Source organism: Pogoniulus pusillus, chromosome 3 (genome assembly GCF_015220805.1).
Source record: "Pogoniulus pusillus isolate bPogPus1 chromosome 3, bPogPus1.pri, whole genome shotgun sequence".
NCBI lineage: Eukaryota > Metazoa > Chordata > Aves > Piciformes > Lybiidae > Pogoniulus > Pogoniulus pusillus.
In genome coordinates this window covers 50290724-50298882 of record NC_087266.1, presented here as the reverse complement: position 1 = coordinate 50298882, position 8159 = coordinate 50290724, and the positions used below count along the sequence as shown (strand labels likewise).

General features: G+C 44.4%; 1 protein-coding gene across 5 annotated transcripts in view; it reads right to left on the bottom strand.

The window, feature by feature from the left end:
- Positions 1-1153: 1153 nt before the first annotated feature.
- The window catches only part of LOC135193050 (isoleucine--tRNA ligase, cytoplasmic-like), a 31443-nt gene continuing 24437 nt past the window's right edge, over positions 1154-8159 (bottom strand). For all 5 annotated transcript variants that reach the window (XR_010309122.1, XR_010309124.1, XR_010309127.1 and 2 more), the window contains 4 exons: positions 7447-7542; positions 4741-4800; positions 1610-1732; positions 1154-1245 (listed from right to left, as the gene is read on the bottom strand). The gene's annotated coding sequence lies outside the window, so the exon portion shown is untranslated. The remainder of the gene's footprint in view (positions 1246-1609; positions 1733-4740; positions 4801-7446; positions 7543-8159) is intronic.

Sequence of the window (8159 nt, the reverse complement as noted above, 5' to 3'; positions counted from 1 at the left end):
ACACACAGCTGTGTACCAAACGCAGACTTTCTGTAGCACTAACACAAGACACAATTTATTATTAAATGAGAACTTCAAACTTTGATTGAGTCTTCTGATTCTGTGGCAGCAAGTCACATGGTGCTTCTTAGCCTAATACTTAGGTCTCACTACAGCACGTTCCTCTGCTGTGAATACAGCTACTGAAGTGGAAGCCTATTTGACAGTACCTCACTAACTGACCAGCAGTGAGATTCTAAACTGGAAGGGAATGTTCGCTCAAAAGCTGAATGTTCGCTCAAAAGCTGAATGTTCGCTCAAAAGCTGAATGTTCGCTCAAAAGCTGAATGTTCACTCAAAAGCTGAATGTTCACTCAAAAGCTGAATGTTCACTCAAAAGCTGAATGTTCACTCAAAAGCTGAATGTTCACTCAAAAGCTGAATGTTCACTCAAAAGCTGAATGTTCACTCAAAAGCTGAATGTTCACTCAAAAGCTGAATGTTCACTCAAAAGCTGAATGTTCACTCAAAAGCTGAATGTTCACTCAAAAGCTGAATGTTCACTCAAAAGCTGAATGTTCACTCAAAAGCTGAATGTTCACTCAAAAGCTGAATGTTCACTCAAAAGCTGAATGTTCACTCAAAAGCTGAATGTTCACTCAAAAGCTGAATGTTCACTCAAAAGCTGAATGTTCACTCAAAAGCTGAATGTTCAATCAAAAGCTGAATGTTCAATCCAAAGCTGAATGTTAAATCAAAGGCCATCTATTGAACGAGTGTCAACGTGACATTGAGGGATAAAAAGAAAACCACAAATGACTGTTGGAAGAATTCAGCATTAGAATATTTTCCAAGAGTCTTAAGTTCAGATTCCCACGAGCAAAAGCTAAACACGTAGCCTCCAGTGCTCTCTTATTTGCCTTAGCAATGACAGCTCTTTGAGCTGAAATGCAACACAAGATTTTAAAGCCTTATTCAAGCAAATTGTGTTTACAGGAACATGCTCTGCTGTCAAACTGCAGCAGCAGGAAACCAACCAAACAACTATTTGCTGTCTTTGCACACAGCGCCAAACAGGAACTCCTTTCTGCCTGTGTCTGCAGTAGTCTGGAGTTCCTGTTGGTTTCTTTTACAGGGATTCTCCTGCCTCTATTGGCAAGTATATTCACATTGCAACACATCCCACAAGTAGGGAAAATGAGTGGACTTCTCTCCTCTGACAAGTCGTGTTACACTACCTGGCTGGCACAAGCTTGATGACCACATCTGGAAAAGCAGAAGTCATCCAGAGGTGAAGAGAGGCCTCTGCATACTTGCCTGGAGGCTTCATGCATTACATTTCCATAAGGAACAAGCAAAGGGAAACTCATTCTGCAGTAGATACAGAATGGAGATGCTGCTCTTCCCTTTCACTACCAGATACACAGTACTAATCCCATGTCAAAGCCTCTCTTTTTCAGATACTGTAATAAACCCACTGAAACCCTGCTGCAAAGGTTAAAATACATTAGGCTTCTTCCAGAGCTCAAAGACACCTTGAAGACCAAGCTATTAGGGGAAAGAAGACTTATGCCATTGAAAATGTTGCCCTGAATAAAAGCAGTGTTTTACTTTCTCCAAGACCACTAACCTTCACATACTGTCCAGCCAAGTCAGCCACCTCTGCTGTGAAGCAGCCAGATGCATCGACGGCACAAACAGCCACAGCACCCTTCTGAATTCTATTCAAGTCCATGCAGACTCTGTCATCATCCTACAAAAGATCAAGTGACAGGGTAAAGAAATACAAAATATTGGTTAAAATATCCCCCCCACGGAAGAAGAAATGAAACATTCAATACAAAAAGTGATGGCTGGACAAGAATGGCAGAACACTCAGCCTTTGGCAAACCCAAACACGCCCAGGAAAAGATGGATTCTACAGGACTGTCATTTTAGGCATCAGAGCAAAGATCATTTCTCCAGAATCTCTCACCTGACAGAAGGGCTATGTGCCTCTGGGCATGTATATATGCACGGACAAGTAAACACACGTTTTACCTGCACACATGCACACACAGAGCCAACGGCTTCAAGATGCTACTGCATAGTAAAGAAACTGACCACCACTGTGTCATCTTCTTGGACCAGCCAAGACTTCTGTCTGTTTAGCACAGAAGCATGCAGAGTCTTTTTCAGAAAGCAAATGGTTGTAATCAGTCTACTACTCCTGGAACTCCACATAATAAACCCCATTGTCTTAGTGTTTTAATGATCCAAAGCCTTTCAGTCTGCATTGCTCAATCTTTGTTGGCCCACTGGCAATGCTACTGGTCAAGAACCATACGTGGACAACATCACAGCTTATTTTCCTGGCTAGCCTTCAGTTTCTTATTTCCTCTAGCAGAAGCACAGAATGAGTTAGAGTCGGAACACACCACAAGGATCAGCTAGTTCCAACCCCCCTGCCATGGGCAGGGACACCTCACACTAGATCAGGCTACCTAAAGCCTCATCCAGCCTGGCCTCAAACACCTCTTGGGACAGGGCTTTGAGCACCTCCCTCAGCAATCCAGCCCACAGACTCATCACCCTTATGGGGAAGAACTCCTTCCTAACAAAAAAGCTGGGCAGGGACTTGTTAAGCTATGGCAGAGTGACAGGACTAGGGAGAACGGAGCAAAGCTGGAGATGGGCAGGTTCAGGCTGGAAGTGAGGAGGTAGTTCTTCAGCACGAGAGTGGTAAGAGGCTGGCATGGGTTGCCCAGGAAGGTGGTTGAGGCCCCATCCCTGGAGGTGTTTAAGGCCAGGCTGGATGGGGCTCTGGCCAGCCTGTTCTAGGGTAGGACATTCCTGCCCATGGCAGAAGGGGTTGGAACTAGATGATCCTTGGGGTCTCTTCCAACTCTGACTGATTCTATCATTCTATTCAGCCTGAATCTACCCATTTCTAGCTTTGTTCCATTCCCCTTAGTCCTATCACTACCTGACATCCCAGAACGTCCCTCAACAGCTTTCTTGTAGGCCTGCTTCAGATATTGGAAGGCTGCAATAATGTCACCTTGGAGCCTTCTCCTCTCCAGACCAAACAGCCCCAACTCCTTCAGTCTCTCCTCATAGGAGAGGTGCTCCAGGCCTCTGATCATCCTTGTGGCCCCACTCTGGACATGTTCCAGCACATCCATGTTCCTCTTGTAATAGGGGCTCCAGGTAGGGTCTCAGCAGTGCAGAGTAGAGTGGGAGCATCACTTCCCATGACCTGCTGGCCACACTTCTCTCGATGCAGCCCAGGATCTGGTTGGCTTTCTGGGCTGCAAGAGCACACCGACAGCTCATATTGAGCTTCTTGTCTACCAGCACTCCCAAGTCCCTCTCCTCAGGGCTGCTCTCAAGCCAGGAGAACACACCAGAAGCAAGTCCCTAAGTTGCAAGTGAGTGCTTTGCAGCTAAGCTGATGTCTCCTTTCCTAGACAGAACTAACACAGGCAAGGCAAGGAGCAACAGAACAGGGTTTCTAGATCCATTCTGTTGTCCATGTCTCCAACACTAGCCACCAGCCTCTACAGCTATCAGCTCCCTCAAGTCCAATCTGCAGAAGCTGGCTGTTCACAGTATCACAGTATCACAGTATCACCAAGGTTGGAAGAGACCTCACAGATCATCAAGTCCAACCCTTTACCACAGTGCCCAAGGCTAGACCATGGCACCAAGTGCCTCATCCAACCTTGCCTTGAACTGCCCCAGGGACGACGACTCCACCACCTCCCCAGGCAGCCCATTCCAGTGCCCAATGACTCTCTCAGTGAAGAACTTTCTCCTCACCTCGAGCCGAAATTTCCCCTGGCGCAGCCTGAGGCTGTGTCCTCTTGTTCTGGAGCTGGCCACCTGAGAGAAGAGAGCAACCTCCTCCTGGCCACAACCACCCTTCAGGTAGTTGTAGACAGCAATAAGGTCACCCCTGAGCCTCCTCTTCTCCAGGCTAAACAACCCCATGTTGATCCATAGGATATCTTCCAATCATGACACTCATCCATAGCCACAGTAAAGTTGGCTATTTCTTGTACCAAGACAGGACACACACAAACCAAAAACCACTTCAGCTACAATACTCATCTACTCCATAGCATTGTCTCTTTCCATTCTCCAGCAGCTGTGGGCAGCTATTACCATTATTCAGCCTCAACTTGGTCAACAAGCTTCTTCAGTCAATAGATTAATGGACGTGAGCCAATTCTCAGTTGGCCTTTTATCAGCTACTGTTGCTGAGATACAGCAAGCAGACTGCTGTGTTCAAAATGCAGGCCAGCTGACAGACGTAACACCAACCCAGATGTGGCAGTGAATTGTAAAAGGCTTTGCAGAAGCAGCTGGCAAAGGCTACAAAGCTTGGCAGGCTCACAGCCGAGCTAAACCGTGGTACCAAACCTTCCCCTTGGCAGGGCTCAGGTCAGGAGATGGTTCAGTTAGATCTGCATCACTGATGCAGTCAATGACATAGAAAGAGCTTTGCTATTTTGGTTTGCCACAGTTAGTTCCTTTCTTCTGAAGAACTCAAACTTGAATGCACAAGCCTTCCAAACTGACCTGCCATTTAATTGGATGAAGATTTGTCTCAGTAATCACAGCTCATGAATATACTCAGTCAGCTACAGAAATGCTAAGCTCTACTGTAAAGCCAAGGCAAATTTCAATTCTTCTCAGGACAGAAGTCCTAGTTTTGGCTTTTGTACCCGTGCTACAACTAGGTCTTTGAGAAGATTACAAACAGAAGTTGTGACTCACCAAATGAATGAAGCAGAAGCTATTAAACAGCTCACTGATGAAAACTCAGTGCTGCTGTATCTGAAATTTAAAACAACAACAGAAACATGACATCAAAATGTTCATCTTCAGCACCTCTGAATCAAAAAAATAATCAAGTAAACTTTTGTCATGTACTGAAAAGAAAGTGCAACAGTAAGAGATCCATAAAACTTGTGACTCAATCTGAACAGGGAGCAGAAGTACAGAGCTTGCCTGAAATGGACAAGGTTCCTAAAGCTTTCTAAGTTGTCTGTAGACACATGGCATGAAATGCCTGAGCAGGGGAATGGCACTGTCACACTTACTTGGAGCTAGAGGCTTTACAGAGGTTTTAGCACAGGTTTGCCTTGTTTTGGAAGTTTCAGTTTTCATGTCTTTTGAACTGAAATAATCTATTGCTCTGCTCTGCAAAAGAATGCCAGGAGACAATGACCGCACGTGTCCTGGAGCGACATGGAGGTGCATTTGTACTTGGAATTTGTTGGAGAAAGATCACCTAGAAATCTATCAGCCATACAGAACACATGCCAGTTAGGAGGATTAAAACCACCTTATGTCTATCCCTACTTATCAAGGAGACTTACTCCATAGAACACTGTCTTGGAGGGACCTCAAGGATCCCCTGGAGTAACCGTCAGAGGTAACAGTGGAGTTGAAATGAGACGGCCCAGCACCCTGCCAAGATGAACCTTAAACACGTCCAGGGTAAGAGGACTTATGTTATGGGAAAAGAGAGAGAGAAAACACATTTCCTGCACAGGACTGTGCTCTGTTTCTTCCCTGACCACCGTCTCCCATCCCACTTGCCCCTTTCCTATGCACCCTTCAACACAGCAATAAAGGAAGCTGCAGAGAAGCCAAATGAATTAGTCAGACAGCCCTGCCTACAGTCGTGAGTGATCCCCCTTATTTCAGCTAAGCTTATCTAAAGGCAAACACTTAATGCCAATACACACATTAGGTATTCCATGCAGAACCTGCTATCCAATAATGAATTCCTGAACCTAACCCAGAACCCTTTGTGAGTCTTTCAGGACAAAAATTGTCAGCAAGCTGTGAAAACTGAAGCACATGCATGCCAAGAGAAAGAGGCAGCAGCATGAAGTACCAACATATACTGTGCAATCTCCTTTGAAAGGCACTGCAGCCAGTTAACTCAGGGCTATGATGCATTAAAGTCAAGATGCTCCTCACATTGTTTGTGATGTTGGTGGACTTCTTCCTCACAGAAATATTTGATGCATTTGTTTCCACTGCAGTGTATTGAACTGATACTCTGAGAGGTTATTTTAAAAGCATGCTGCTGACTTGCCACAAGAGAGAGTCAAACATGCCTTTTTTTTCCCCCTGTGTTCACACAAATCCCTGTGGGCTTATAACAAAACCACTGGAGAGGGCAGACAATCCTTGCTCTACCAGGCCAGTTACATTTCCCAACAACTGAACTGTCTTGTGCAAATATGCAACAAAGCAACAGAGGAGCCAAGGGAAAATACCTCCCACAATTCTTTCTCTATTAGCAGTCTGTTCCTTTCCTATTCCATCTCCTACAACAAGAGGACCTGACTCAAAAGCAGCTCTGTCAAGTACTTGCAAGATTGAGCTACAGGAGAATGTCTGAGGTGCAAGTAGTGTGGTAAGGCTTTAGCCTTCTTCAACACTTTACCAGCCACCATGGATTTCTTTATCAACCAGTAGCACACAGTCCAGTCTAAGTTTCTTTCTTCACAGCTCTATGAAGCTGAGGCATCTTTTCACATTGCATTCATCTCGACAAGGGAAACACCACCATAATGGATGCACCCTCCAGGAAAATGCATACAAAAGAGACACAAAGGGATGGGATATTGCACACAAATATCAAGAGGCCTATCACAAATGCCAACAGCTTCTGGGAATGACAATAGAGCTCCTGGTCTAAGGATTGCCGATTGCAGGACACTGGCAGCTCTACTGCAAGTTCTTTTGAGGGCATCTTTGGATAATGGCTGAAGACAGGAAACTATCCAAAAAGAACAACGAGTCTAAACTCATGCATTAAATTAATCTGTCTAAAACTGATGCAATTCTATCCATGAAAAATTATCCCTCTTAACCTTCACCAGAACAGACAGAGGAAAAGAACAATAACGACAGAAAAACAGGAGTGCAACAAAACCCTTTCCCATCAAGGTAAAAAGTCTCAGTACAAAAGCAGGCAAAGCAATTTTTTGCTCTCTAAAAGCCCAATGAGCAATGAAATGGAAACACTGAAGAGGGGCAGTGTGCTGTGTAAAACCACTGTTACCATCCGAACCTGTCACTTAGCAAAGCTTGTTCTGACTATCAGTGCAACAGAGCATTTCTTCCCTAAGCTATAAATTACAGCTTTGGGGGAAAAAAACAACAAAACACCACACCTAGAGTCACTAACACTCAGAGACAGTGGTGGGCTCACTTCACATATCACAATAATCCAATCCAGGGACACCTAAAATCCCCAGTGCAGCATACAGAGGGCACGAGAGGATGCAAGAGTTCATTAGAACACAGTGCTACACTGTGCTCCTTATTCCTACCTTTCAAGCAGCAAAGAAGAAGATTGTTTACTATCAGTCACCCTGACAGCCAGTCCCCAGGAGCTGGAAAGTCAAGTAATGCACAATGGAACAAAATTAAGGTTACAGATGTGCAATTCATACTCACAGCACTAAAATAGGGAGCCTGGTGTACAACGCCTGTGCCCTCTTCCTCCTTCACGTAACTGTCTACTACCACAGCAAAGGCACCTTTATCTTTGCACTGTAACACAGAGATTTCATATATACAGGTATAGTTATATCCATACACATAGACACAGCAAAACAGAGTTCTTCAAGATGTGCAGGAGCCACTAACCACCCACCAAGAGCAAACAAATGCATCAAAAACAAGTGACACAGTAAAATATGACCTTACTAACATTCTTTAATCACTCACAACAGCTACAACACCCAGGGTGTACACTTCATTTAAACAGCATCAAATGTGATTAAGACCAAGACCTCTCCAGAAGGCCTCAATTACTAATAGTCAATTACTCTTCAAGCCACATGTATTTGCACAGTTCTGTGCTTCACATGCTACAAATCAATACACTCCTGAAAGCAAGGATACAACCACAACAGCTGCTGAGATTCTATATACAGAAGTCTCCTTGCATTTTCCTATAGCCACTGTAGCTTCTCATTTTACAAAGAAGTTCACTTTTATAGTCATTGATTTGATTTGTTTCCTCCAGAGGATGAGAAGGTGACAACAAGAAAAAGAAGAAAAGGAAAGAAATGGCTAAGAAAAGATCTGACAATTTGTGGTGTCCTCAGCTAGCAAAAAATAAAGAGCTCTTATCTATTCCTTAACAGACAAGTAGTAAACAAAAC